The sequence below is a fragment of the Gracilinanus agilis genome, chromosome 4, assembly GCF_016433145.1.
Source record: "Gracilinanus agilis isolate LMUSP501 chromosome 4, AgileGrace, whole genome shotgun sequence".
NCBI classification, from domain to species: domain Eukaryota; kingdom Metazoa; phylum Chordata; class Mammalia; order Didelphimorphia; family Didelphidae; genus Gracilinanus; species Gracilinanus agilis.
Window position 1 is genome coordinate 101722450 of NC_058133.1, and position 5337 is coordinate 101727786.

Below are 5337 nucleotides of genomic sequence, written 5' to 3' on the forward strand. Positions count from 1 at the left end.
AGCTGTCCAGGGATCACCAGGTTAGTAGCCTGGTCACTCCAACACCAACAGTCCATCAAGTATTACTACCTTTCTAGACTCTGATGCTTCAGCATGCATGACTTGTCCAGCCATCCGAAGGCACCATTTTGAGCCTTTTCAGTTTGTCTTATGAGGCTCGTAGTTGGCAGAGCCTTTAAGAACTGAGGCTCATCTGGTTTGGAGTCCAGAGAGGCTCCCCATCACCAGAAGCCTGGCCAGCAAATGAAGAATTTATTTGGCCAAGGTAAATTTTGCTCTAGATTGGAAGGATGGCTTACACTGATAACATAATAGATCTTTAAAATATTAAAGAAATTGGGGCAGTTCGGGAGCATTAGGATTAGGAGGTCCCAGGCTCAAATCTCCCCTCAGACACTTCCTAGCTAAATGGTCCTGAGCAAGTCACTTAACCACAGTGGTCCAGCCCTTGCTGCTCTTTTGTCTTAGAATTAAGACAGATGGTAAGAGTTTTTAAAAAATACACAATAAATAAATTACTGGAATCTTAAACATAATTTTAAAAATAGACTTTAGTATGTCACTCTTTGTAAAATAAAGGGATTAGTCTTCTAGATAGATGTCCTTCTGAACTTTGAGCTTTCAACCTGATCTATGCTATTTCATCAACATTCTGTCTTCCCCTATGACCAAAGACATAGTAAGCATTCTTGATTCTATTATTTTCCAGGAGGCAAAATTTAGGATCTGAAAAATTATCTAATGCTGAAATTTACCACGTCAGAAGTTTATGGTTACGGCAAGAGGCAGTGGCACGACTTAGTAAAGATATTAAGAGCCAGGAAGGCTGGATTCAAGGTGGACCTCGGACACAGACTGCCTGTGCATCCCTCTGCACATCACTACCTTTTGGTACTTACCCCTATCCCCACCCCCCACTCCAAGGCTAGGAGCCTGGGCTTAGCTACAAGTATTTCCTCACTGGCAGGACTATATACTGATGAAAAAGTTTATGGTATTCCTCACTGGAAACTAGCTTAGATTAAGGTAAATTCACATAACTGGTTTCACATGACAAAACATGAAATCTATACTGCCAATCTATTCAGCAGCAGACACAGACATTTTTATGGCTTAAAATATTGACTTAAATTCATCTTAAATAAATCTAGAACCTACCCAAAGCTCAAAGGCAACCTAATTTCTTCATGGCCCATCCCCCAGATGTTTAAGTCATCATCTTTGTTTTTTGTTGTTTTCTGGGGGGACGACTTGTGATTTTAGCAAGTATAGGGAACGACCATAGAGGAACTTCCTTAACTAATCGAATGCTGATCCATACCTTTTAGAATTCTTGTCTTACAGTTGCCTGGGGGCCCTGAGAGTTTAAGGGACTTGTCCAGGGTCACTGAGCTAGTAGGGAAGAGGTGAGTCTTAAAACTAGGCCATCCTGACTCCCACGGTCAGTTCTCCATACACTAAATCATGCTGCCTCTCAGGGGTTTCCTTGATAAAGTAAAATATTTAGCACACACTTAAACTGTTCAGTCTCCTTTGCCAAGTCATAAGCCTGAGAAGAGATGCAAAGTTTCACTTACTAAGGGGGTAAGACTTCAGGTCCCCCAATAATCAGTAGAATTTTTTCCTTACCTAGTTTGAGAATATGGCATGAGCAAATCTTCTCAATAAGAAATTGAAGCGGGGACAGCTGGGGGTAGCTCAGTGGATTGAGAGTCAGGCCTAGAGACAGGAGGTCCTGGGTTCAAGTCTGGCCTCAGACACTTCCCAGCTGTGTGACCCTGGGCAAGTCACTTGACCCCCATTGCCTACCCTTACCACTCTTCCACCTAGGAGCCAATACACAGCATTGATTCCAAGATGGAAGGTAAGGGTTTAAAAAAAAAAAAGAAATTGAAGGGCAATGATAATGTAATTTAATACTTATTTAAGGGTTGCATACTCATGTTCCTTATTTATATCATTAGTAATATTTTTAGTTATTCTAAAAGTGTAACAAACCCATAATGCAAGCAAGACTAGAAAAGATCAAATTAAAAGAAATTTTCTTTTCTTTGCTTATTCAACACATATTGAGAATAGTACTATGAAGAGGTAACATGCTTTGTGGAAAATGATATGTTAATTTGGGAAATACAGAAGAGGAAAAATGAACTATACTTATACTAAACTTCCCTTATATTCTTTTTTTCCAGTGGAAACTGAGAAGAATCTTAAATCCATACAAATGGAAAGGAAGGCCTTTTTTCATTTTGTATGATTGCTTCTCAGGGTTTAAGCACTGAACATCGATGACAGCAAAACATTATAGGATATCATATAACAGCTACAAATAATAGTTAAAAACAAACAGAAGGGATAACATAGTTAGTGTCTTAATGGGAGGATAAAACAAATGAGAGTAAAAAATCTGTAATAAATAAAAAATAGGAACTCCTTAACCCCAGATGCCCAATAATTCAATTTAGCTCGCTTCCCCTCATCCCTGCTTAGGAATAAGGAGGACAAAAGTGGCTTCGTTTCTTGGACCAGAACGGCGACGTTCGGAGCTAAACTCCCATCACCACAGGCTCCCCCGATGTTGTCACTGGAAGTTTCAGAGCATCCAGCAGACACAGAGCTCTTTACGAGGCCACAGGGGATGGCTTCGGGGCCCTCTGGCCAGGATCCCGCCTAAGAAGCTCCCTGTGAGGCTCCCCAGGGATGACTGTCGGGCTGCCTTGGCTGTCCCAGAGAACCTCGCCATGACTGAGGCCCCACCAGGCCTCCTCCATAGCTTGGAGTAGAAATCTCCCGGACTGAAACAAGTTCTTTAGAAGAACAACGAACAACATCTTCCTTCCCACCCTGTACTACAACTGTCTGCCCATCTTTCTAAGGACTGTCTTTTACACAGTTTCTATGTCACATTAAAGTATTTTAAAGAAAAAAAAGTCTTGCCAATGTAGAGCTGTAAGGACTGGCGAGAAAAGATGCACTGGAAGAAATGGTAGGAGGAGGGGAAAAGAAGGTCTTCTGACAGGAGGAAATAAAATAGCTATCACTGCTGCAACACTCTACTTCATCTTTCAAATACATGACACAGTTATAAATAATGTACACAGATGTGTGCACATGCATACATGTTAACTTAAAATTATCTTTGTAAGAGAAATAACAGGAAAGAGTCCTTACTATGGTGCCAAGGACTATGCTAAGTGCTTTATAAGGATCTCCTTTGATCTTCACAACCACCCAGGGAGGTGGGTGCCATTATCACCCCCATTTTACAGATGAGGAAATGGAGGCAAATACGGGTTAAGTGACTTGCTCAGGGTCACCCAGCTAGTGAGTGAGTGAAGCAGAAGAGCGAGGGTCTTCCTGACTCCAGGTCTGGGGCTCTCTCCACAGTGCCATCTAGTTTCTAGAACCTTCTAGAACAGAATCTTCTGTTTTGGTTCACCCTGACAGAAGCACACCATGAGGGAGGTCCAGAGAGTTCTTTAGAATGTCGGTAATTCCCAGAACTTGAATTCTTAAGCAGAATGACAACAGGAAAAAGTCAGGTACAGAATCTCCATGGACAAGCACTATCCTTGATGATGATGATGATGACGATGATGATACACAAATAAAGGAAACGTCAGAGACCTCGAGAAAGTTGGGCCCTGGTGTGGGACGGCCCGAGCACACGGAGCGCGGTGTGAGGAGGCACAGAGGCTGAGGCTCCTGAGGGAGGCCGAGGAGAGAGAACAAGAGGCCCGGAGCCCAGGCCTGACCAGGCTGCCTAGGCCTCTGCGCACACACAGACAGGCTCGGAATGTGCTCAGGAGCCCCAGCCGTGAGCCCAGAGGCAAGGGCCCGCCCAAGCTTCTGGGGTCCTGGGGCAGGGGAGGAGGGGGCCAGGAGCCCGCCATGTTGGCAGCGAGGGGGGGGAGGGGAGCGGGGAAGGAAGAGGCATGAGGCCCTGCAGGGCAGACACACAGAAGACACGTTTAGAGAAAGAAATGAAAGGTTCTGAGGGAGGCCCAGCAGGACTGTGCGAGGGTGGCTCCCTCCAGAGCCATAGAGGAGGCTGGCAGAGGGGAGGTGCTGCTTGGGACGTCCCATGGGTGGGGATGCGGGTTCGAGCTCAGGGCCCTGCGTAGGCCGGATCTCAGGATCATCTGCTTGGAGATAACTGAGGCCGGGAGCTGGTAAGCGGCCGAGAGAGGAAGTCTGTAAGAAGGCCCAGAAGGGAGAGATGGATCTGCAGAAGAGACGGAGGTGGAACACGAAGAGGCCAAAATCACGACATCCCAGAAGCCGGGAAGGGGGGATCCCAGAGGGGGGGTCCAGGGACAAAACACGGCAGACAAAGAAACCTAAAGCCGGGGGACTCTGGTTTCAACTACGGAAAGGTCTCGGGGCCCGTGAGATTAAAATGAGCTCCTTTTAGTACTCTGGCAACATAAGGTGAGAAACGAAGTTCAATGAAATGGAAATACGTAAGATCAAATCCGGGGCCGCACGATGGTAAAACCAATCAAGATGGCCCAGCATAACTCTGAACTAAGACAATCTAATTTCTGGCAACAGAAAATTCTCCCGACTCTACAAAGGAAGCACGAGGGCATCCCGGGGTAGTGTCGTCCCACCGGCTTCTCTGGACGAGCCGGGCTTCGAAGGGCCTCCTTAAAAAAGGCCTTCCTTACCTGACAGTTTAAATCTTCTGTGGCCACAGCGGACAAACACACGCCACACAATATGGGGGGCGTCTGACTGGGGGGCTGGGGGGGACATAGACATGGGGAAAAAGGGAAAGATTCAGAGAACTGGGGGCAGAACTTGGGGAAAACCTGGGGAGGAAGAGTGTATGCCTACCTCACAGTTAAGATAGGAGCCATGGAGCGCTAACTCAAATCCTCGTTTGGCTAGGCTGCTTATTTATATATTTTTTCGATCCTTACCTTCTATCTTGGCATTTATACTAAGTATCAGTAGGGAAGAGGGGTAAAGACTAGGTAATGGGGGTTAAGTGACTTGCCCAGGGTCACACAGCCAGGAGGTATCTGAGGTCACATTTGAACCCAGGCCTCTCATCCCCAGACCTGGCTAGCTGCCCCTGGGGTATGCTATTTACTAAACTCTTCCTCTGCACTATCACACTTCCTACTTTTAGAATATAGCATGTTGAGACTTTTAAGTATGAAAATAAAACCACTGAGGAAAACAGATCTAAATAATTATGAATTAAAACTAGAGAAACTAATTAAAATTTGGTATACTTTGGATTTTTGTTACTTGTGTTAACTTTTTCCCTGGGTCGAGTGTCTCCTTGAAGAGGTGTAAATAATAGTCAGAAAAAAACAGCAGTCATTG